The sequence below is a fragment of the Podarcis cretensis genome (assembly GCF_951804945.1).
Source record: "Podarcis cretensis genome assembly, chromosome: 3".
Classification (NCBI taxonomy): Eukaryota; Metazoa; Chordata; class Lepidosauria; order Squamata; family Lacertidae; genus Podarcis; species Podarcis cretensis.
The window spans coordinates 9,631,066-9,657,362 of NC_137172.1; the positions used below are offsets into that span (position 1 = coordinate 9,631,066).

At 45.3% G+C, this 26,297-nt stretch overlaps 1 long non-coding RNA gene across 1 annotated transcript in view; it reads right to left on the minus strand.

The window, feature by feature from the left end:
* LOC307212014 overlaps positions 1–15,692 on the minus strand; it is a 535,673-nt gene extending 519,981 nt beyond the window's left edge. The window contains exon 1 of the long non-coding RNA XR_013836725.1: positions 14,981–15,692. This is a non-coding gene — a long non-coding RNA (uncharacterized lncRNA). The remainder of the gene's footprint in view (positions 1–14,980) is intronic.
* Positions 15,693–26,297: the final 10,605 nt, after the last annotated feature.

Genomic DNA, 26,297 nt, shown 5'->3' on the forward strand with positions numbered 1-26,297 from the left:
CTGTCTGAACCTCAACAGGAAGGGAGTCTCATATGGGATCTTCCTTTATGCCATGGCAAACTTTGGGATTATTGTAATCAGTGAAAAGTTGTGGCCATTTAATCCAATCCTTTGTGATGAGAGGTGAGTGTGAACGGGTCCCCCAAACAGAGACTCCACATGATGGTTTCAGCTCAGATTTTGCACATAGAATCTCTGCTTCAAGATTTAGTGGTCCAGGGCAGTGTTTCCCAACCTTGTGCCTCCAGCTGTTTTTGGACTACAATTCCCATCATCCCTTGCCACTGGTCTTGCTAGTCAGGGATGATGGGAGTTGTAGTTCAAAAACAGCTGGAGGCACAAGGTTGGGAAACACTGGTCCAGGGCACTTGCCTACTGGTCATACTGGAATATCTAGCCCAGTAAATATGGATGGAAAGTGGCTAAAAGATCTCCAGCTGATGATGACAAAAAGAAGAAAGAAAGAAAGAAAGAAAGAAAGAAAGAAAGAAAGAAAGAAAGAAAGAGTTTATGTCTTGAAAATAAGTTTTGGTTGCCATCTTTCTCCATCCCCCAGTAAAATAACCTTATTTTATAAAACAAGCATTTGACAGGTAGGCAGGAGATGGGAGTGGGATAGAGATCAGCTCTAACTAAGTTGTTCGTCTCAGTGGAACAATTATATTGTTTTCAGGCTCCTGAAGGAAATGGGTCTGGCTCCTTCAGAGGCAACCTGATTTCAATTGAGAAGAACAATTTTGAAAAACAGAATCGCATTTTTTTTTTGGGGGGGGGGAATTAAACCATAAAAAGTGCATTATGGTAACGCTGAGTAAAGATGAAGGGAACCACCTCAAAACCGAGGTTGTTGGGGAGGAAAGAAACTCATGCTTAGTGGCCCCTTTTAGGATTCTGATGAGTTTCTCAAACGTAGTCACCCACCCAAGACTTCAGAGGCGGCCATCAAATCATGAAAGCAAATAAGGGCTGCAGCTCATTGGTAGAGCATCTGCTTAGCATGTAGAAGGCCTTAGGTTCAAACCTTGCCATCTCTATTTTTTTATTATTATTAATTTTTTAAGAGAATTTTTCTTTTACAAATTATATAAACACATTCATATTCAATATAATAAACAATTTTTTTAGACTTCCCCCCGCTCCCTCCGCAATCCTCATACTTTTATATTTATTCCACATTTCCTTTATAACTGTATTGCCAGTTTGTAAATCTTTACAGCTCTTTTCCCTTTTACAATACCCTTTCTCATTCACAAAGCCTCTTTAAAACCAACTAGCGTTGTCTGCTCATCACAAATATTTTCCAGATAAATCGTAAACATTCTCCAGTCCTGAGTGAACTTGTGGTCTTTTTGGTATCTAATTTTTCCTGTCAATTTGTCTAGTTCAGCAAAGTCTATCAGTTTCCGTCTCCATTCTTCCAGTGTCGGTAGTTCTTCTTGTTTCCATTTTTGGGCCATTAAAATTCTTGCCGCAGTCACTGCATATTGAAAAAGTTTATAGTCACTTCTATTAATTTCTCTTCTTGTGATTCCCAACAAAAAAGCTTCTGGTTTCTTCACAAACGTATATTTAAACATCTTTTTCAACTCATTATATATCATTTCCCAGAAACCTTTTACTTTCTTACACTCCCACCACATATGGTAAAACGACCCTTCCCTTTCCTTACATTTCCAACATTTATTACAGGTTTTATACATTTTTGCTAGTTTAACGGGAGTGATATACCATCTATATACCATTTTCATAATGTTTTCCTTTATCGTCATACATGCAGTGAATTTCATATTTTCCTTCCATACTTTCAAACCTTGCCATCTCTAGGTAGGGCTGGTAGAGACCCATGTATGAAATCCCGGACAGCCACTGTCAGTCAGTGTTGTCAATACAGTGGTACCTCAGGTTACATATGCTTCAGGTTACAGACTCCGCTAACCCAGAAATAGTGCCTCAGGTTAAGAACTTTGCTTCAGGATGAGAACAGAAATTGTGCTCCGACGGCGCGGTGGCAGCAGGAGGCCCCATTAGCTAAAGTGGTGCTTCAGGTTAAGAACAGTTTCAGGTTAAGAACGGACCTCCGGAACGAATTAAGTACTTAACCTGAGGTACCACTGTACTGAGGTAGATGGACCACTGGCCCTGATTTATTTATTTTTAATTATTAAGAAATATAATTAAAAACAATACAAAAGAAAACCATGTTTTTTGAACTCCCTCCCTAAAGAAATTAGACTGGCTCCCTCCTTGCTGTCCTTCTTGTGGGATGTAACATGTAGCAGACAAATGCAACATTTCCTGTTTTCCCAGAGTGGACACACAGGTGGATGTTACTCCAGCCAGCAGGACTTCCTGTCACACCTGTCTGGAGCATCCTCCCCCTGCATGTGACAAGGTAGATGGGCATGACCCTGGCAGACCCTACAAAAGAGCTAGTCACGCAGCCATCTTCCCCTTCTTCTTGACTCTCCATCTTCCTGATGTTATTTTGCTGTCTGCTGGCTCTCAGCCAGCAGCACACGGGCTCAATCCTACAAAGGATGCAAGCCACACTTTCTTATGTAACTACAAGCTAAAGCCTGCCTCCAGGATCATACTGTGAACGGAATGTAAATAAAGTTCTTATCATTGCTTTTAAAGAAGACTGTTGTGTCTTTATTGTTTTAAGCAGTGCTTTTTTTGGGGGGGGGTGCGCAGGGTACGCATACCCCCTAAACATTTTGCGAATCTAAGTTTGGCCTCATTGAGGGGCAGTATTTCAATATGAGTAGGAAAATATGAGTACCCCTAAACATTATTTTTTTTTAAGGAAAAAAGCACTGCCCCTAAACGTTTAGTGAATCTAAGTTTGGCCTCATTGTGGGGCAGTATTTCAATATCAGTAGGAAAATGAGAGTATCCCTAAACATTTTTTTTATAGAAAAAAAGCACTAGTTTTAAGATTGAAGAAAGAGGAATTTATCTGAACAATCCAATCTGGACAAGCCAGACTAGATTGTTTAACTCAAGAGATTCAAACGAATCTACCAACCAGCTTCCTGCAATATACAGGGGAATGTACTCTGCTACCAGCTCACTAGCGTGAGTGAGAATGGATAATATTTAATCAATATATCCTCTCCTACTAGCCACAGCATTCCCACACTTCTGCTGATGGGTGAAGACTTCCTTATCCCATGATGGTTTTTTATGTTTTTAGTGGTTCTTGTTTTTATCTGTAAGCCACCTTGAGCCCCTTCAGACAAAAAGGTGGAGTGTAAATATGTAATAATATCCAGTCAGCATAGCAGCAGTTATGGTTTCAGAGAGCAGGAACCCAACAGATCTTTCAACCATAAGCACAGTGAGTAAGATACTTTTGGTTTAGGAATGGGTAGAGATTTGGTTTGTTTCACACCTAATTCACACTTCCCATAACATGCTATTCTTTGCGATTCATACTGCTCTGAATTTTGTGATGCAAAATCTCCAGTAAAAAACATGTATATGAGAGGAAGGTGTGATTGAAAATGTATATAGGGGATCGTAACATATAACGATGCACACCGAGGGAAATAGCTCGCAAACTGTAATTATTAGGCCAAATTGGGTACAATAACTGTACATTAGGAGAAATCTGCATTTGATGATTTCCACGAGGACTTTAAAAATAAATAAATCACAGACTGATGTGGAAATTTGGTGAACCAAACTTAAGGTTGGAAAAATAAGGAAATGAAAGGAGCTAAAATTGACAACTTGTCCCCTGCTGGGTCGGTGAAACACAATATGTGATGGTCTGGGAATCCGATTCAGAGGCTGAACCGGAGGAATCCCAGCCTGCACAGGAGTCCCTGCCTCCAGGGCCGGCTGAGCTGGGGCAGGGCCTTGATTCTGAAGCGCCTGCACCTGTGCCGGATCCTCAGGAGCAGGCACCAGGTGAATCCACTCTGGCTCCGGAGGTGGTTGAGGACTCAGTGCCTACAGGTGAGTCTCCCCCTGGGTCCAGTAACCCTTCAGCCTCTCCTGAACTGTAGAGGCTCAGGGCAGAGAGGCGAAGGGAACTGGTTTCTCCCAGGAGGAGTGCTCGCCTTAAGGCCAGGAGAGGCGGGTCTCCTGGGAGCCGGGACCGCCCCTGGCCTCAGAGAAGATAAAGGCCAGTCAGCCCTGTACCAGGTTGTGGGAGCAACGTTGTTGAAGAGCTGTTTTGGCCAGCATCCAGTCCTGTTCCCCCAGAGTTCCTGTCCTTGCCCGGCTTCTCGCTGTGGACCCCACTTCGCCTGTGGAGGACTGTCTGCCGACCCTCAACTCAGGTCCTGGATCTCGCCCCACGGTAACCTCCCCCCTGGACCAGCACACAATAGGAACATAAGAAGTCTGCTGGATCATCTAGAAGTCCTACCTAGTCCAACATCCTGTCTTCACAGTGGCCAGCTAGATGTGTTTTGGGAAGACTGTGGACAGGTCCTGAGTTCCACAGTGCTTTCTCCCTGCTTGGGATTCCCAGAAACTAGTATTCAGAAGCATAATGTCTACAACAGTGGGGGGCAGAACATAGCCACCATGGCTGGAAGCCTTTGATAGTGTTATTCTCCATGTCTAACCCTCTTTTAAAGCCAGTGAAGTTAGCAGTCACCATTACTCCTTCTTGTGGGAAAAGCTTGGGACCAGCTAGGTTTGGGGGGTTAGAGAGCCTCAGAGCATGTGCGCTACCACAGAGAAGGACCCCGCTCTGAATATTCACTGTTTGAACATCTCCTGGTGGTGGTGAATGAAATAGGGTCTTGGTTGATAACCGAAAAATGCTCACTATCTTATTCTTCCCAGCCATTGCATCTCTGTCCTCCTGATCCTGGGAAGATTCAGGATCAGGGGGAGGGGGCTTGCTCCCACCATTCCTCCTCAGTGCAGCCATCCTCAGCATGGTCCTTGACAGGTGGGATTTGCCCATGGAGGAGGCGTGCCAGGGGTGTGTCACATCCGTAGCAGAGGAGATGATAGTGGGCAATTTGTAAAACATCCCCATCTGGCCTTGCACTGAAGACAAGAGCACACCCATGACCATCAATGGTCTGGAGTTGAGTCCACCTGAAGAGGTCACCTCACTAATCCTGGAACCCCCTCACTCCCCAACAAGTTAAGGATTGACCCAACATTAGATATTGGCAAAGCTCAAATTTTTAGTTTCAGTGGTGCTGACCTTTAAAGCCCTAAACAGCCTCGGTCCTGTATACCTGAAGGGGCGTTTCCACCCCCATCATTCAGCCCAGACACTGAGGTCCAGCGCTGAGGGCCTTCTGGTGGTTCCCTCACTGCAAGAAGCCAAGTTACAGGGAACCAGACAGAGCGCCTTCTCGGTAGTGGCCCTCCCTGTGGAATGCCCTCCCATCAGATGTCAAGGAAATAAGCAGCTATTCTATTTTTAAAAGACATCTGAAGGCAGCCCTGTTTAGGGAAGTTTTTAATATTTAATGCTGTATTGTTTTTAACATTCGATTGGGAGCCACCCAGAGTGGCTGGGGAAACTCAGCCAGATGGGCGGGGTATAAAGAAGAAGAAGAAGAAGAAGAAGAAGAAGAAGAAGAAGAAGAAGAAGAAGAAGAAGAAGAAGAAGTAGTTATGGAGTTCAGGACCATTTCTATATCTGAGGAATCTATCATCTATCTATCTATCTATCTATCATCTATCTATCTGTCTGTCTGTCTATCATCTATCTATCATCTATCTATTTATCATATATTTCATCTGTCTATCTATTTATCTGTCTATCTATCTGAGACTTAATCTGCTCTGTCATTTCCTAGGTGAAATCAACCACAAACTTAAGCACGTCCTTTTTTATGTTTTGAGCAATTCTTCTGCATGATGCAATTTAATAAAACGTTTGGTTCACCATCCTTAAACCCTGTAAAAGAGCAAATAAAGAAAAGGTGTGTGTGTGCGTGTGTGTGTGTAAAAGAGAGAGAGAAGCTAAAGCATTAACAAAAATAAATAAAACATTCTCAGAAACCCCCCAAACCAAAGCAACTTCATACATTTATAATAACCAGAATCCCAGGTTTCTCACATGAAAGAGACTTCAGAGTGGTACAAGGCTTTGGGATGATAGCCTTGGGAGAGTGGATGGTCTGCTGTATTATGTACATGTATCACAGCTTTGTAATGGTCCCAAAGATTAGGAACCACAATGTATTAGGTCTAAATATTTCTTTCAAATTAAGCCTCTGTTCCGTTAAACCCCAAATCTCCCCTGAATATTATAGCAATAGCATAATAGGTGTCCTGTTCTATTTGTCTGACAAAGAGAATAGAGTCTTTTTTTTTTCTTTTTTAAAAAAAGAAGACGTTAAACCCAAACACTAAACTACCTGGTTTTTTTTTTATATTATTTTAAAAAAAGAAAAAAGAGAGACCGCAGCTATAACTCCAAACTTCAAAGGTCTGACTTCAAAAGATGTCTTGCATTCTGCTTTGTGGGATGGCAACGTACACACACACACACACACACACACACACACACACACACACAGTTTCTCCTCTCTCTCTCCCTCCCCTCCCCATTTTTTCCCACCACTAAATGCCTTAATAATGAGCTTGGTTTCAGATTTTGTGAATTGGAGCCAAGTAAGTCTGTTTTATTATATTTGCTGGGAAATGAACTAGCTCAGGGTAATTAGGAAAGCAATTTTATTAGCTTCTATTTCATAAAGATTGTTTTTTAATCAGAGTCAGAAGTTACTAGAAATGATTATTTCATTCCCCCCCTTCCCTGCCATGCCCCCTCCCCCTTTTAAAATTGCTTGGCTTGTTCCTGTGGCATATGGCTCCATAGATCTTAACCCATGGAGAGGGCTTTGCATTGGAAAACTGGGCTATCGTTATTAAGCTACAATGATGCAATAAAATCACATTCATGTGGTACTACTGTGAATAACGGGGCAGAAGCTGTGGTTTTCAAAGCCCAGGCAGTACCAAAACTATGAATTTGGTTTTCTTAGCTTCTAAAACTAGACCTGTCTCGCTTAGGCCATGGATGCTTTGGGACAAGCTTCTGCATTCCCAGTCGCCACGATGAGCCCTCTCTCGATAATGCTATCTATGTGGCTGCAACTTTGAGGCCTCCTGAGGGCACATTCCTACCATGCGTTTAAAGAATGATGACACAATATCTTCTCAGGGTCCATGATTCTGGGAAACATGGACGGAAGTCACAGCAACAGCTGACAGCCATTTGAAGAAACATTCACACCTTCTTGTTTCAAGCACTATGATACCACTTTAGATAGTCATGGCTTCCCCCAAAGAACTCTGGGAGGTGTAGTTTGTGAAGGCTACTGAGAGTTGCTAGGAGACCCCAATTCCCCTCGCATTCTCAGAGTGGTTTAACAGCCAATCCTTCTTTCCAGGAAACTGAGGAACTGTACCTCTGTGTGGGGAACTGGGGTCTCCTGACAACCTTCAGAGCCCTTTTTGTATTATCGTTGTTTAGTCGTTTAGTCGTGTCCAACTCTTCGTGAGCCCATGGACCAGAGCACGCCAGGCACTCCTGTCTTCCACTGCCTCCTGCAGTTTGGTCAGACTCATGCTGGTAGCTTCGAGAACACTATCCAACCATCTCGTCCTCTGTCGTCCCCTTCTCCTTGTGCCCTCCATCTTTCCCAACATCAGGGTCTTTTCCAGGGAGTCTTCTCTTCTCATGAGGTGGCCAAAGTATTGGAGCCTCAGCTTCAGGATCTGTCCTTCCAGTGACCCCTTCTCCTTGTGCCCTCCAGTGAACATTCAGGGCTGATTTCCTTCAGAATGGAGAGGTTTGATCTTCTTGCAGTCCACGGGACTCTCAAGAGTCTCCTCCAGACCATAATTCAAAAGCATCAATTCTTCGGCGATCAGCCTTCTTTATGGTCCAGCTCTCACTTCCATACATCACTACTGGGAAATCCATAGCTTTAACTATACGGACCTTTGTCGGCAGGCCTTAACAGACTGCAACTCTCTGGATTCTTTTGGGAAACCACTGACTATTTAAAGTGGCGTCATAGTGCTTTAAATGTATGGTGAGAATGTGGCCTTTGTTGAGAAAAAATGTAATGATGAACACGACAGAAGTATTTTAATGCTGTGGATGGCATGAAGAAAATGGTATGGCCCAGCTATGGCCCTATCTGAACAGGGATGGCCTAACTACTGCTGTCTATGCTCTGGTAACTTCAAGGTTAGATTACTGCAACACGTTATACGTAGGGCTGCCTCTAGAGACGGTTTGGAAACTTCAGGTGGCGCAGAATATGGGAGCCACTGTTTCCTGGACTAATTGCATATGTGAGCCCAGCCAATCAGGAATCCTGCACTGAATGGGATTACATCCCATAACCAGATTTCAACCAATCAGATGATGTCTCTAAGGGCTAAGCCAACTGAGTTATAAACCTGTCAAGCTTTCATTTGTTTTACTTGTAACGTTTAATGCTGTTTAATATAAAAATAAATAAATATCCAAGACATTTCCACAGAATCAATGAATATACAGTCCATAGCATGGAATGAAATTTCCTTTTTTTTTTTTAAAAAAAAGGGGGGGGTAGAAAGAGAACAATGCTGCCTGTCCTAAATAAAACTGAGGAGTGTGTGAAATAGGGAATTAAAAATTAAGAGGAATTATCTGCACCACCCAAGGTCTCAGTAACATGAAAACACACATCCGAGGCTTTCATTTTGCTACTCGAATTTCTTTTCTTTTGTGGGGAAGCAAAGAAGACTGCAGGAAATCGCCAATGTTTCATCCCGTTCATCCCGACGGCGCAGGTGACACTCTGATCAGGTACAAGTACATAATCGCTTCCCAAACTAATCACCATTTTGAATAATTTCAGTCCTGCAAACTTGCAGCTTCAACTTATTCTCTGCGAACGACTCATAAATCTTAAGCCGGGGATGTGAATCAAGATGGGAAAGCACAGGCTCGGGAGCTCGCCGGATTTATTCAACTTTAGTCTTTATTTATCAACATAAAACTGCATTATTGGTTGTAACATCCAAACAAAAGGAAACAGATTGTAAGGCTCCATTAATGCCTTCCCAGAAGGGAAATCGAGAGTTTCTCCTGGGCTTCCCACTCTCTCCTTTGTAATATTAAGATGATGTCATAAACTCATAATTACTTTGCCATGCTCTGATGTACTCTTATGCTGCCTTGTTTGGAGACACTGATTTCCATGCTGGCCAAACGTTAATGAACAGCGTGTGCAGGTGGAGAACAGGAGATCGGTCTTTGGTGGCTTGCAATTTGAGGAACCCCAACATTTTTTACTTTGCTTTATTGTGACAGGCTTCTCCGTGCACAAACTCACGCAGATGTTTCATGGTTTACTGCATCCTTATTAAAAATAAAATAAAAACTTTCCATTAATGATCAGACGTTGAAGGTTTTTTGCCGAACAGAGACAAGGAAGGCGAGGTTTTCATTCCTTGGCTGAGAATTTCTTATTGCCACTTTCCATTGCGCCTAAACTGAAAGTATTTTTTGGTAGTGTCTAGAGATGTTGGCAGAGTTCACTGGTTCTCTCTTTCACACTTTAGGGGCTTGTAATGCTCACCTCAAAGCAGAGGAGGATATTAGGAGGACAGTGGTCCCCCCCCCGGCACCCCTTTCCCCGCTCAGCATCCTTAACCAGCCACAGCTCCCAGAATTCTTAGAGGGAAACCATGACTGTTTAAAGTGGTATCATGTTGTTGTTTAGTCATTTAATTGAGTCCGACTCTTCGTGACCCCATGGATCAGAGCACACCAGGCACTCCTGTCTTCCACTGCCTCCCGCAGCTTTGTCAAACTCATGTTGGTAGCTTTGAGGACACTGTCCAACCATCTCATCCTCTGTCGTCCCCTTCTCCTTGTGCTTTCCATCTTTTCCAACATCAGGGACTTTCCCAGAGAGTTTTCTCTCCTCATGAGGTGGCCAAAGTACTGGAGCCTCAGCTTCAGGATCTGTCCTTCCAGGGAGCACTTAGGGCTAATTTCCTTCAGAATGGAGAGGTTTGATCTTCTTGCAGTCCATGGGACTCTCAAGAGTCTCCTCCAGCACCATAATTCAAAAGCATCAATTCTTCGGCGATCAGCCTTCTTTATGGTCCAGCTCTCACTTCCATACATCACCTGGAGCAGGAACCAGCAAGCCACTCCAGTATCCCTGCCATGAAAACTCCATGGACAAAGACAACCAGTGGTATCATAGTGTTTTTAATTTATGACATGAACATGCCCTCAGTCCACTGCAGCTGCTGTTACAGTAGAGGGGAGGCAGCTAAACTGCCTCCCTCCAGAAGTGTTGATTTCCAACTCCCATTAGCAAGGCCAATAGTCCATGATGATGGCAGCTGTAGTCCGGCCACATCTGGAGAGCCAAAGGCTGGCCATCCTTGCAGGGGAGCCAGTGTGGTGTAGTGGTTAAGAGCGGTGGACTCGTAATCTGGGGAACCGGGTTCGCTTCCCCGTTTGTCCACATGCAGCTGCTGGGTGACCTTGGGCCAGTCACACTTTTCTGAAGTCTCTCAGCCTCACTCACCTCACAGAGTGTTTGTTGTGGGGGAGGAAGGGAAAGGAGAATGTTAGCCACTTTGAGACTCCTTCAGGTAGTGATAAAGCGGGATATCAAATCCAAACTCAGCAGGAAATGAGATCTGGTCATCTTCCCCAGCTGTGTATATCACCCTTTCCCAGTGTTTAAGTTCAGGGGTTCCCTCTCCCCCCACCCACTGGTAACTTGGAGGAAATGTGCTGAATGCCAGACAAATCACAGCCCGCTCGTTTCTGTTCCGCAAGGGGAAACAAAGAGACAAAATTCATTAGATCAATTCTTCATTCGTAATTACAATATTTGCTCAGCTGTCCTTCAAGCCTCTTCTTTAATAGGCACGAGCATTACAAAATAAAAATCCATTCTCAAACAAACCCCATGCTACTTTCAATCGAGACAGGGTTATTATTACCATAAAACATTTCTATAGCACTGTAAATTTACATGACGCCTTCCGTAAGATCGGCCATGCTACAAATTTCTCATCTATTCCCACTCACCATTATCCAAACACAGATATGTTCCCACATCCTGACGGCATACTTTCAGAACTCAAATTCTCAAGTTTCCCAAAATGCCTCTACGCATGCAGACACACGAGCAGAAATTCAGATGCTCCCATTCTTGATGGTCCATCTGTCTATGTGGACTGGACACAGCTCTGCATGGTTTCAGGTGAGGGGACATCATCAGTCATACCTGGGGATGCTGGGTATTGAACATGGGATATCCTGCATGCAAATCAGGTGCTGTACCCCTGAGCTATGTCCCTTCCTCCAGCTAGACTTCAGATTCAATTTATATACTGGTACCTTGGTTTCCGAATGGCTTAGTTGGCGAACAAATTGGCTCCCGAACGCCGCAAACCCGGAAGTAAGTGTTCCAGTTTGTGAACATTTTTCAGAAGCCAAACATCTAACATGGCTTCCGCTTAAATGCTCCTGCAACCAATCAGAAACCGTGCCTTGGTTTTCGAATGGTTTCGAGAGTCGAACGGACTCCCAAAACTGATTAAGTTCAAGAACCAAGGTACCACTGTATATAGAAGAAAGGTAAATATGAATCTGGTCACATGTGAACTGCCCAGGATCCAGTCAGTGGCGTGGGGTGAAATTTTCCATAGGGGAACAGTTTGGGCCAGAGGCATCAGCTTTTGAAGGGTGATGCCGCCCCCCCCCATGTCATGCGGGTGACGTCTTGACATCCTGACATTGTGCGGGTGAGCATCACGGCTCCCTCCCTAAGCCGGGCAGAAGCTTTTGTGTCAGTTGTGTATGAACCTCTTTGATAAGTGCATTGGGCTGACCATTGGTGGCGCACGGCCTCTTCCATCCATCTTCCCACAGCACATGTTAGCAACACTGCTTGCAATGGTGGAGATCCTCTTAGCAAACACTGTGTCATCCCCAAATACTGTGGAAGTTGTGTCATTCCAGTGCATTTTGGGGGGAAATGGTAGCTGCCACTGGTGGCCAACACTCTTTTTATTTTTTTTTAGCAACTGGTATTTTTATATATGGGGATGGGTACATGGGGCCCATCGAATCACTGACATGGCCTCCCTCAACTTCACAGCCTTCAAATCAGGTGGTCTGTTTGGGTGAGGACCATTTTCACTCAGCCCTACAAGGACCTCTCTGTGTTGGGATGTCAAAGGCCCTGGAAGATATCACTGCAGATTTTTGCCGCTTTCCGTTCCAGCCCGAGTTTTTAGCAGCGTTCTGTTTTAATCTCCCTTTGACCTAGGAAAGCTGTCTTTTCAGATTGCTCGAATCAGAATAGTAATATGTATCGGTGAATCTCTTTATCATTATGATGATGTGTCAGTCACTCTGACACTGTTTGACTTATCAGAGAGTGAAAACTTAATCACGCGCCATAGAGGGAAATGGTTTCGGATGGAGAATTGTACATTTCACTTGCTCATTTAAAGATTTAGCCAGCCGCATTAATGCAAAATATACAACGGGAGTCCTCTTGCCTCCGATCGGAGGTTACAAGAGTGTAATAAATATTATGTCCTCCCATCATGCAATTAAAATTTTCCACCTCGTTTCACCATGCAAAACACTCCAATGTTGTCAATCATTTTGAAACACGATTTTCTGACATCATATAATTTCACTTCATTTCCCCCCCGACAGGCATCATACCAGGAAATTATATAAGGAAGGCTCCCATTATATCTTTATGCTCCCACCCCGATATAGACATTTGTGTACATTTTCAGTCGTCTCTGACAATAAACTTACAAAGGCAGGTGGTGGTGGTAGAGGAGGAGGAAGAGGAGAGAGAGACAGCATCAGTGAAGCACAATGGTGTAGGAAATTCTAGTTATTCTGCCCCAAACCAGCAACTTTTAGTTTTGGAGTTAGGAAAATGGCACCCATGTAAATGGATGAACCAACAAGATTGCTGTTTGAAAGTGTCACCACCTGGGAAGTGGGCCTCCAACAATATGCACAGCTCTGAACTTCGGTGCAGTAAAACCCAGCAGATAAACTACGGCTGAACCTTTAGACAACTTGATTTGCAACATGGCATTCAAAGAAAAGTGCTTTGCACATTGCCAGGTGTTCTATTAGTTAAGCAGATCACCTTGCCGACAAAGGTCCATATAGTTAAAGCTGCGGTTTTCCCAGTAGTGATGTCTGGAAGTGAGAGCTGGACCATAAAGAAGGCTGATCGCTGAAGAATTGATGCTTTTGAATTATGATGCTGGAGGAGACTCTTGAGAGTCCCATGGACTGCAAGAAGATCAAACCTCTCCATTCTGAAGGAAATCAGCCCTGAGCGCTCACTGGAAGGACAGATCCTGAAGCTGAGGCTCCAATACTTTGGCCACCTCATGAGAAGAGAAGACTCCCTGGAAAAGACCCTGATGTTGGGGATGATTGAGGGCACAAGGAGAAGGGGGCGACAGAGGATGAGATGGTTGGACAGTGTTCTCAAAGCTACGAATATGAGTTTGATCAAGCTTTGGGAGGCAGTGGAAGACAGGAGTGCCTGGCGTGCTCTGGTCCATGGGATCACGAAGAGTCAGGCACGACTAAATAACTAAACAACAACATGTTCCTTCCTTCCTTCCTTCCTTCCTTCCTTCCTTCCTTCCTTCCTTCCTTCCTTCCTTTCCTAAGCTTCAGGGAAACAGGTGAGGCTAAGGTACGAAGGTAAAGGTAAAGTACTCCTGGACAGTTAAATCCAGTCAAATTCAACTATGGGGTTTTCAGGCCAAGAGAGTCAGCATTTGTCCATAGACAGCTTTCTGGGTCATGTGGTCAGCAGAACTAAACCGCTTCTAGTGCAACGTGACACCGTGACGGAAACCAGAGTGCATGGAAACACTGTTTACCTTCCCACCGTAGCAGTACCTATGTACCTACTGGCACTGGCGTGCTTTTGAACTGCTAGGTTGGCAGAAGGTGGGACAGAGCAACGGGAGCTCACCCCATCACGTGGATTTGAACTGCCGACCTTATAACCTGCAAGCCCAAGGGGCTCGGTGGTTTAGACCACAGCGACACCTGAGGGACTCCAGAAACGTTCTCTACTACCACCAGTTGCTAGGTCATCACGGGTGAATTAGAGCAATGGGGGGGGGGCAACATGGTGCCCTCCATATGTTGTTAGAGTCCAACTCCCTGTGCCACTGTATTCTGCTCTGGTCAGACCTCACCTGGAGTACTGTGTCCAGTTCTGGGCACCACAGTTCAAGAAGGACACTGACAAACTGGAATGTGTCCAGAGGAGGGCAACCAAAATGGTCAAAGGCCTGGAAACGATGCCTTATGAGGAACGGCTAAGGGAGCTGGGCATGTTTAGCCTGGAGAAGAGGAGGTTAAGGGGTGATATGATAGCCATGTTCAAATATATAAAAGGATGTCACATAGAGGAGGGAGAAAGGTTGTTTTCTGCTGCTCCAGAGAAGCGGACACGGAGCAATGGTTCCAAACTACAAGAGAGAAGATTCCACCTAAACATTAGGAAGAACTTCCTGACAGTAAGAGCTGTTCGACAGTGGAATTTGCTGCCAAGGAGTGTGGTGGAGTCTCCTTCTTTGGAGGTCTTTAAGCAGAGGCTTGACAACCATGTCAGTGTCAGAATTCAGTGCCGGTCAGAGGTATGTGCCTATCTCTCCAGGCACCGGCTGAATTCTTTGACCTCCCTCCGGCGACTCCCGGTAGGAAAAACACACGAGGTCCGTTCCGGCGATTTTCCTCAGGCTGTGAGAAAAACACACCAACTGCTCTCCTCCTCCCTGCTCTCCAGCATATCCCCAGGGAGGGGAATCAGACACAGACAGAAATGTATCTACATGTTTTATTCCTGTCTTCAGCAGTCATATAGAGAAAACATGTCTGCTCTCATCAACAAACAGAGAGAAACTCCAAACTCCACCCATGTACATCCTGTACAGGTCATATGACACACACTGAGCTAACATCCGGTGCTCAGTACAGAATGGACTGCCCCTTTGTTTCCATGGCAACAGTCACAAACTTCCTGTTTGGCTTTCCAGCCACAAGCAGCTGACTGAGCTGCTGTAGCCTTTGCTTGCTGCAGCATTGCTGCTTTAGAATAACATACTCCCCCTAAAGTATCAATGCGTGCTGCGAGCAAAGCGTCATCCAGAGAAGAAAACAAACAGTTGTTATACTTATAACACTCCCCTGTTGTTTCAGTTCCACCCTTGGAACTACCCGCCATTGGTTTCACCAATGTACCTCTCTGGTTGTGTGACTTCCAAGGAATGAGTGCTTCTGCATTACCTTGGTTAGCAACTCTCTGTTGTGCCTTTGTCTCTGACTCAGACACAGCTTCAATTTGACCTTGGTCATTTACAACAGCAACACATGCAACAGCTTGGTTGGCAAACTCTTTTGAATACCTCTTGGGTGGTACACCCTTCGTTGCTCTCTCAGACCTACGTAAGAGGTGCTGCTCTTCTCTGCTTTCTGGTTCAGCCTCTGAGCTCTCTGGAGAACCAGTACTAAGCTTAATCAGTGGTTCATCCTCCTCTTCTGAGGGTCTAGTCATTGTGTGAGATTTCTTCTCAATGACTGTGACAACTGAGCTGTCTGAGCTATCGCTGTCATCATCAGTACTACTGAACTCAATAAGATCAAACTCATCATCATCATCATCAGAATCATCATCATCACCTGTGGGAAATGTGTGAACAACCACTCGCTCCTGTTCAGGAGCACTCTCTAGAAATTTTGTGAGAATCACCTTACCAGATTCAGACAAAATTACTCTGTAGAGACCCTTTTCATAACCCACAAAAATGCCTCTGGCATTCTTTACTCCACCTGGAGCTTCTGTCCTCACATGAGACCCAAAAACCTTGAAATGGGCAACAGAAGGTTTTCTGTGGAACAGTTTCTCAAAAGGAGAACATCCCAAGTCTTTTGAAACCTTTCTCAACCACGTGTAACAATATGACATTAGCGACTCAGCCCAGTACTCATGTGGCAGATGTGAACTAAGCAATTGCGCATGCATTCCCTTTTGCAATTCTTTGTTCACCCTAACACAAACACATCTGTTCCAAGCTTCTTCGGAAGCTGCAATTTTGTGTCTTATCCCTTTCTTCTTCAGGAACCTCTGGAAATCCTGTAAGAGAAAAATTGGCTTCTCATCTGTGCAAAGACATTCTATGTCAGCATCATGCATATTTTTAACCTTATCACAAAACTCTTTAAACCTTTCTAAGGCTTCTTTCGGTCTCTCCAAAAGATAAATCCAGACAAAACCTGTAAAAGAATCAACACATATTAGGTAATACTTTGCATTGCCTCTAGATGGTGCTAAAGGACCAATCACATCAGCATACACCCGCTGAAATGCCCTGTCGACCCTCGAGGTGACCTGCTTGGTGTTCTTCTTGGCTACACCTGCAAAAGAAATCATGTTAGAATCACAAGAATTACATTCCATGTAATCACTTTGATCAAAAGTCAACAAATACAGTCCATCTTTCTCTTCGGCAGAAAGATACAACTCTCCATCTTTGTAGATCTCGCAGTGTTGATCATCATAGGACAGTTTTAGTCCCTTCTTGGCGATCTGCGAAACGCTGAGCAGATTGTACTTCAACTCTGGAACCAAATAAACATTGTTTATAGTCAAGTTCAGACTTTTAAGATACACAGTCCCAATTCCGGTGGCTTCCAGCTCTTGACCGTTGGCTTGTTGTACAACGAAGCTTTGCTTCTTAAACGACGAAAACAAATCCCTGCGATGGGTCATGTGAACCGTCGCTCCCGTGTCTAAAATGAAGGAATTCCCCACTTGTGGTGTGGCTTTTAGGGACATCAAAGCCTTTGCAGGCTTCGCCTGTGACTTGGCATGACTTCTGCCTGACGCCTCAGACTTCGTGGAGCTTCCCTTGGCTCCTTTGTTCTGACGTGGCTTCCTGCAGTTCCGCTGAAGATGCCCAATCTGTCCACAATTGTGGCATTGGACAACGTTCAAAGCTACGGCGTCTCCTCCAGTAGCTTCAGCAGTGGGGGTGTCTGAACTCCGTTCTTCCCTCCCCCTGTCCTTGACTTCCAGGGCGGCAAGTCTGTCATGTTCGTTCAGAATCACGGAAAAGACCCTGTCCGACGTTAGATCTTGCGCTGGGAGGGACCCCAGCTGACTGGCAACCGTTTTGTAAGTCCGATTCAGGCTGTTGATCACCATGAAGCAAAACACTTCCTCATCCAGACGGAAATTGCGTTCCACCATCTGCTGACGCAGAAATTTCATTTCCGTCAGGTGCGCTTGAACATCTCCATCAGGCGCAAGCCTCAGGTTAGTCAGCTTTTCAAAATACAGCAACGCTGAAGAACCTGCATCTCTCTGATGTGTCCTTCTCAGCGTGTCCCAAACATCTTTCGCGTGCGGTAAATCTTGTATATGAATAAGCTGAGAGTCTGACACGCACAGAATTATAGCAGTTCTGGCCTTCACATCCTGTGACTCCCAAACAGGCGTTGGTGCTGCAGGGATGGGGTTTTCAATCACCTCAAACAGTCTCTGATTCTGCAGCAAGGCCTTCATCTTAATAGACCAAGATGCATAATTGTCACTGGTCAAGAGGGGTGGAGAAGGCAGGACTTCCTTCTTGGCATCCATTTTGAGTCCTTGCATTGACTCTCAAACACAAGCCTCTAAAATCCAATAGCTGGCTTGTTTACACTCTGTGCACCTGGCAGCAATAACACTGGCCGCTTGGAATGTCCCTTTCACAGTTCCTAGTCAAAACACGAGCTGTTTGTGCCTCTCTGGGCATAGCCTGACTTCCAGCCCTTATCTGCGTTGCTAAGCAACCACATTCCTTTCCTTGGACAGGAAAAACCACAGGAATGTTTGGAATGCAGACTCTTCTCTCTCGGAGCTGTTTTTCCCAAACGTTGCTCCCATGAAGCAGAGAATTAATCCATCTGCATTCACACTTCTAAGCCCGAAAATCTCATACCTGGGCTCCGTAGCTTGGCTTTCAGCTTCTTCTGGTCAGCTTCTGGCTGCAGAGAATCAGCTTCCATCTCAGGCTTCCATGGAGAGGGATGAATACAGTCTCCTTGATGCAGACTCCCATGGATCGTAGCAACCGTCAACTGCTACCAATGTCAGAATTCAGTGCCGGTCAGAGGTATGTGCCTATCTCTCCAGGCACCGGCTGAATTCTTTGACCTCCCTCCGGCGACTCCCGGTAGGAAAAACACACGAGGTCCGTTCCGGCGATTTTCCTCAGGCTGTGAGAAAAACACACCAACTGCTCTCCTCCTCCCTGCTCTCCAGCATATCCCCAGGGAGGGGAATCAGACACAGACAGAAATGTATCTACATGTTTTATTCCTGTCTTCAGCAGTCATATAGAGAAAACATGTCTGCTCTCATCAACAAACAGAGAGAAACTCCAAACTCCACCCATGTACATCCTGTACAGGTCATATGACACACACTGAGCTAACATCCGGTGCTCAGTACAGAATGGACTGCCCCTTTGTTTCCATGGCAACAGTCACAAACTTCCTGTTTGGCTTTCCAGCCACAAGCAGCTGACTGAGCTGCTGTAGCCTTTGCTTGCTGCAGCATTGCTGCTTTAGAATAACAGTCAGGAGTGCTCTGATGGTGTTTCCTGTTTGGCAGGGGGTTGGACTCGATGGCCCTTGTGGTCTCTTCCAACTCTATGATTCTATGATTCTATGATTCCCATCAGCCTCAGGCAAAATAGCCCGCACCCTCACCCCAAGGGGCATGAGGCACATGTGGGGTGAAGATGGGGAAGCCCCATTGCACAAGTTGCACAGGGCTTCTGCCAAAAGGATGGGTTAGGTGGATCCTACCTACTATGTATATTTAAAATGTGTGTGTGTGTGTGTGTGTGTGTGTGTGTGTGTGTATAATGTGTGTGTGTGTGTGTGTGTGTGTGTGTGTAGTATATGTATGTGTGTATATATATAGTTGAACTATTGTAAGCTGCCTTGCAGAGGGGTAAACATATGTTTTCAACATTGGGTGGGTGGGTGAATCCTTAGGATCATTGAAAAAGGCATCTATTTCCATACATGTATGTATCCATATATTATCCCTTGCATAGATGAGATTATTCAAATGTAACATGGTTATATATTTGCCTAATCCCTGCAGTAGTTTATCAAGATTTCTTTGTTTACGCCAGCTGCTTTCCTGATATGTTTTGATGCTGTCCATTTTTCAGGACTGGGGCTGTGCTGCACACACTCCAGCTGAAATATTAAGTGTTTGTCGTCCCTCTCCGCAGACACGGGGCCAGTTATTATGATCTATCATTCCAAAACCCACATATTAGAGGCAAAGACTCCACTAGCCCTTGAAGAGCAAGAGGCATTAGGGTCCAAAGAGTCTCGTTCATCTTGTCAATAATCCACAGCCCAGCACGATTCGCCGGGTTTCCTTTCGTCCGCCTCGGTCTCGTGGCATTTTATTAAGCAAGAAATTAATTCACCAAAGATACATTCGGAGGTTGCGTCGGGAAGGCTGAGGCAAGCAAACAAACAATAGGAAAGTAGGAATCTGATTTCCCAAATGGTACCTGCCAGTCCTGGCCAACGATACTTTGGGAGTGCAGTCCCCGGTCTCCACTTCTAAGGCCAGTAGGACTTCGTAGCCTTCCTGAGCCATGGGGATAGTAGGATCGGTCAATTCCCATTTCTCGGATTCTGATTTATTTATGATTTACAGTGGTGCCTCGCAAGACGAAAAGAATCCGTTCTGCGATTCTCTTCGTCTAGCGGTTTTTTCGTCTTGCGAAGCAAGCCCATTGACAGCTTAGCGGATTAGCGCTATTAGCGGTCTAGCGGCTTTTAGCGATCAGCTGTTAAGCGGCTTATCAGTGGATCAGCTGATAAGCGGCTTAGCGGCTTAGAAAAAGGGCGAAAAAAGCGAAAAAAACCCACGGGAACTCGCAAGACATTTTCGTCTTGCGAAGCAACCCCATAGGGAAATTCCTTTTGCGAAGCGCCTCCAAAACGGAAAACCCGCTAAGCCACTAATAGCCGTGCTTTGCAAGACGAAAAAACCGCAAGATGAAGAGACTCGCGGAACGGATTAATTTCGTCTTGCGAGGCACCACTGTACCACCCTATACCTGGAGGTCTTAGAGTGGTTCACAGAAAAGATCACAATATATAAAATAAAAATGAAAACAACAACCCATTATCCTTCCCCACAAAAAAAAACACATTTTAAAAGGGCATAGGATGTAAACCAGGTCAACCAAAGACCTGGTTAAAAAGGAATGTTTTTGCCTGGCGCCTAAAGGTGTATAATGAAGGCACCAGGTGAACTTTCCTGGCGAGAGCATTCCACACATGGGGAGCCACTGCAGAGAAGGCCCCGTTCTCGTGTTGCCACCCTTCGGACCTCTTGAGGAGGAGGCACACGAAGGAGGGCCTCAGAAGATGATCTCAGGGTCCGGGTAGGTTCATATGGAAAGAGGCGGGCCTTGAGGTATTGTGGTCCTGAGCCGTCCTTGAATGGAGCCCAGATGCCAACTGGGGAATCATGATTAATCCATGGAAGCTTTAGACGTGGTTGGTATGCCTGCCAAAATGGACCCATAGGCTCTCACCAAACCAATACCAATACCTGTGAAGTACCTGCATGCATAATTGGTGTGACAGAGCCTTCTCCTCCTTTGTGCTCTCCATCCAAGGGACCGTAACCCCATCCAGAACAAGCTATCTCCCCATCCTTCAGACATGAGCAACCAGGACAGACAACGCCTAGAACCAAGTCTAGTCACCAGCCCTCTTAATCAGACTGAAGGTCTAACTCAATCTGAAGTAGTTTCCTATGTTCCTGTTTTTAAAAGTAAAAAAGAATAAAGAGGAAATGAAGAGGAAGAAAGGACATCTGATAGAACAAGGGAATGGGGCATCTTCAGGAGGTGTTGGAGGCCACATAAAATGAAGTTGGGAGCTGCAGATTGACCATTTGTGGTGTTGGGAGAAAGGTTGACCCCCGTGGTTGACCCCTATGATCCAGATATTGATTCACCCTCTACAAAACAGTTATGTTAAATCAAGTTAAATGCAGTTGCCATGTATCATCTGGTATGGAACCCACCATAAGCACAGAATGGTCCTAGTGAAGGCACCTCAAAAATCAGGACATGCAGATTGTCAAAGTTCCTTCTTCCCAAAGCTGCCTCTCCTTTGTGTTGTTTCACAATCCTGGAATGCCTGCTAAACACCAAGTGCTCAGAATGGCAGGCCTGCGACAGCCAGCACATCGAGTGACAAAGATTAGTGTCACCCAAGCTCATCAGTTAATTCATCAATGGCAATGGTCTATTTCATTTCTCAGTAGCCTAGCAACAGCCAATTAAAGGGAAGGCATTTCCCCATGTGATGACGGGGCCTGGCATTTTCCACGATGCTTTCCGATCTGCAAAAGGAGGGTGGCTTAATAACTGAACTCATGAGATCGTTTGGGTTGTAGGGTCAGAATTCCAGGGTGCAGCTGTTCTTATCTGCACGTCAGAAAGTTCTTCGACTGAATGTCCTCCATATGTTGTTGGACTCCAACTCCAATCAGCCCACATGGTCAATGGACAGCGATGATGGGAGTTGTAGTCCACCAGCTATGTCAGTAGAACATTAGACTTTTAACCTCAGGGTTGTGGGTTTGAACCTCATGTTGGCCAAAAGTTGCCTGCATTCCTGTTTGGACTAGATTACCATCCTGGTTCCTTCCAACTCTACAATTCTATGATTCTATAAAGAACACGGGGTGAGGGAAGATCTACATCAGGAACAAGGGGCCCCCACCAGCTTGGGGAAGGCTGTTTTACTTAATGACTAATGGAAAAGCAATGGAGTTCCCAGCTTCTACAACGTCAGGGTTTGAAGTTGGCTTCGTCATTCTGAAATTGACTTTCCCCATCACTATTTTCAGAAATTCATGGAGGAGGCTATCATGATGACTTGGCTGTGAAAACAGGCTGCTGGACTAGATGGGTCATTGGCCTGATTCAGAAGGCTCCTCTTATGCTATTACAGTTGTACCTCGGCTCCCAAATGCGTTGGGAGTCGAACGTTGCCTTTTGCTAGCTGAGGCCATAGCATCACCAGCCACAGCTGATAAAACAACAATACCACCCCACTTGCACCACCTGAGGACAGGGGTCAGCAACCTTGTTCAGCAGGGGGTCAGTCCACCGTCCCTCAGACCATATGGGGGGCCAGACTATATTTTGAAAAGAAAAAAATGAACAAATTCCTATGCCTTACAAATAACCAAGAGATGCATTTTAAATAAAAGCACACATTCTACTCATGTCAAAACACCAGGTAGGCCCCACAAATAACCCAGAGTTTCATTTTAAATAAAAGGACACATTCTACTCGTGTAAAAACACGCTGATTCCCGGACCGTCTGCAGGTCAGATTGAGAAGGCGATTGGGCCGCATCTGGCCCCCGGGCCTTAGGTTTCCTACCACTGATCTAGGATAATCATTGGACCATGAGGTACCTCCAAGATTATACTGCAACCCTTTCAATAACAGCTTGGACCACCTCACCTAGTTCCTCAATAATTCTCCACTTACAGCGCCTCCCTCTTCTCTGAATTTGGTTCCAGTTTCTTAATCTCCATCCATTCTAACACTGAAGAAGAAAGAGATGAAAACACTTTTCTGGAGCATCCCAGTTATATGTCAGTCCATCAGTAATATTTCCCCATAAATTGTTGGCTTTTTATTAGTATACTTAATTCCATCTCCACTACTTCGTCAAGATGGGGAGTTCTTTTAAATATTAAACAGACCTCTTCACTGATGCTTATTAATCTCTGTATTCAGGAAAGGCCTCCCCCTTCAAAAAATAAAAAAATAAAAAAATACTTGTAATGTTCCCTCACACCCTCTCTCTTGTATTGAATGTCATGCGCTGTGTCTTTAAATATTGAACAATATTGAAAAATATGGAAGCCCTCCTTCTCTCTCTCCCCTTCTCTCTCTCTCTCTCTCTCTCTCTCTCTCTCTTTTAATATTAGCTTAAGGCAAGGCTGTGGCATGATTTCCACTCCTTTCATGACACTGTAATGATGTTACCACATACAGCTTTATCTTGCATGAAAAGGTGAAGTCATGACTGATTTCTCCAATTTAAAAGCACTCAACCCTCACACTGCAAGAAATGAATATTTTGCATATATTCATGCAACAATGATTCAATTTAAGATTTCTATTTTCAAACATTGCTCGGGTAAAAAAAAAAAGAAAAGAAAAGGGGAAAAAAACAACGGAAAAGAAAACCTTCACACTCAAACGCCAGGGTAAAATTGCCAAAATGCATAATAAGATTTATTATAGATGAGTAGCGTTTTATTTAGTATTTCATGTTAACATGCTTTTAGGGTTACCCTGCTTTAGCAGAAGGATTTATCTTTTCGCTTCTAATCAGAGATAACGCTTTATTGTGCGATGCACTTCCTGTGGCGCCAGAGGAGAGAGGAGTCTAAACGTTGTTGCGACAATCTGTCTATAGAGTGCACAATACACATTGTTACATACACACAAATTGTGCGCCCCCCATCCCCGCTTTTTCGTGATGCTCCCCAAAGCAAAATACAGTGGGTCTCTGACTTTAGAAACCCAAACAGCACCTTGTGCCTTTAAATCAGGAATGGGTGCAAAGGGTCTGCTGAAATTCTTCAGCCTATTTGTGAGCAGAGAATTATTTTTTTGCGGAGGCAGGGGGCTATTTTCCCATGAATTCCTTCAGGGAAAAAATCCCTTCTGTGCCAGCCAGGTCACTGTGAGGATCTGGAGATGCCCTCCTGAACAGTTAGCTCACATCCATCTACTTTCTGTGAGAAGGAAAGCCGTTAAGATAGCCGCACCAATATTTTGGAATGCTGATCCTATTGTAATAATAATAATAATAATAATAATAATAATAATAATAAAAAATTTTATTTATATCCCGCCCTCCCCAGCCGAAGCTGGGCTCAGGGCGGCTAACAACAATCAAAATAATCCAACGATTCTAAAAACATTTCATTATAAAAATTACAGTGGTGCCCTGCAAGACGAACGCCTCGGAAGACGAAAAACTTGCTAGACGAAGGAGTTTTTCATTTTCTTAGCCGCTTCTCAAGACACATCTCCCTATGGGCTTGCTTCGCAAAATGAAGCTTGCCCCGCAAGGTCCAGGGATAGCGGGGAAGCGCAGCGCGTCTTCCCCGCTGTCCCCGGACCCCTTTTGAACCAAGGGGCGGCAACGGGGAGAAGCGATCTTCTCCCCTCCGCCCCTTGCTTCAAAAGAGGGGACAGAGGGGAAGGCGCGCGCCTTCCCCTCTGTCCCCGGAGGGTCTCCATAGGAACGCATTGATTGATTTTCGATGCATTCCTATGAGAAACCGTGCTTCGCAAGACGAAAAACTCGCAAGAAGAAAAAACTTGTGGAACGAATTAATTTCGTCTTGCGAGGCACCACTGTAATTAAAATCAAATTGATGGCAACCATTAAGCAAAATTCTGTGCAGATTGCCAGAGGAGGGGGGTCAGGCTGCACCCTGACCAAAGGCCTGGTGGAACAGCTCTGTCTTGCAGGCCCTGCAGAAAGATGTTGAGTCCCGCAGGGCCCTAGTCTCTTGTGACAGAGCGTTCCACAAGATTGGAGCCGCGGCCGAGAAGGCCCTGGCTCTAGTTGAGGCCAGCCTAACCTCTCTGTGGCCTGGGATCTTTAAGATGTTTTTATTTGCAGACCGTAAGTTCCTCTGTGGGACATACCAGGAGAGGCGGTCCCGTAGGTACGAGGGTCCTAGGTCGTAAAGGGCTTTAAAGGTTAAAACCAGCACCTTAAACCTGATCCTGTACTCCACTGGGAGCCAGTGCAGCTGGTATAGCACCGGGTGAATGTGATCTCGCAGCGAAGACCCCATAAGGAGTTTCGCCACGGCATTCTGCACCCGCTGGAGTTTCTGGGTCAGTCTCAAGGGTAGCCCCACGTAGAGCGAGTTATAATAATCCAGTCTGGAGGTGTCCGTCGCGTGGATCACAGTGGCTAAGTCAGGGAGGGAGAGATAAGGGTAGGGTTACCAAATGTCCCTGTTTCCCAGGGACACTCCCTGGATTTGCAAATTTGTCCCCGGGCAAATTCCATCCCCGGAATGTCCCCGGATTTCATCTAATGTACCCAGGAAACGTGGCAGCGGCAGTCTCAGCAGCCCGGAGCCAGCCTGGTAGCTCAGCATATTTAATTTTATTTATGCTGTCTAATTTTAAATTGTTGTTATGACCTAATCTGTATTGAAATTGTCCTTTGTTCTTCTGGTGTTATCTTTTGCTGACTAGCTGTACGAGTTAATCTGGTCTGTGACCGTTTAATAAACTTTGATTTGGCTTCAGGAGCTGCTCACTGCCGTGGCGTCCGCCATTTTGCCTCACCAGAAGTCCCCATATGATGTGTTGCACACAAGACACATTATATGGGGACTCAGTGTAGGGGCTGGAGACGTGGTGCTGGGTGCCACCGCCGGGCGAGAGCTGTGCTGGGTCATTGAGCTCAGTGCGCCACTGTGACTTGGCGCTCAGCTCACCGTCAGTGCCATTGTCCAAGACCAATGGTGCTTGGGCGGCTGCGGCTGCTCCTTGGCATTGCCATTGTGCTCCTCGACTTGCAAGCGGCAGCTCAGCTTGTTGGCCAGCTCGTCATTGGCCATCGCGGACGAGAGGAGAGCAGGAGGCGATCTTTGTTGGTTTGCAAGACCCCTCCACAGAGGCTGGCCCCTCTCACTGTCCTCGGAGCTTGCTTACCGGTAACCTCCTCTGGCTGATATCTTGGACAGACCACAGAGATTTTGATAGGCGACCTTTTCCCAAGACATTTTCCCCGCAGGGGAAAGAAAAGAAGTCAGAAATCTATTTACATGATGTTTATTTCTGACATTACAGCACTAGAGAAAAACACATCCTTTCAGTTCAGTTCTTCCAGCAAGTCTGACAAACTTCCTGAACATGCGCAAATGGAAGGTTTCAAATTACACTCTTCACAAAGACTTATCCAGCCTGTGAAGGTCCTGGGAAATTCTTCTTTGCCACAGATAGGCGCATCATGTGATGTCAACAAACTGGCTGTCTGCAGCGGTGATGTTTCCATATACTGACAAGCTGATCCGGCGCAAGAGCACCTCCTCCCGCTTGCTTGCCATTGGCTCTACCTCAAACCCACTGACTGGGCATGCCGTGGTGCAGATGGGCGGCCGCCGGA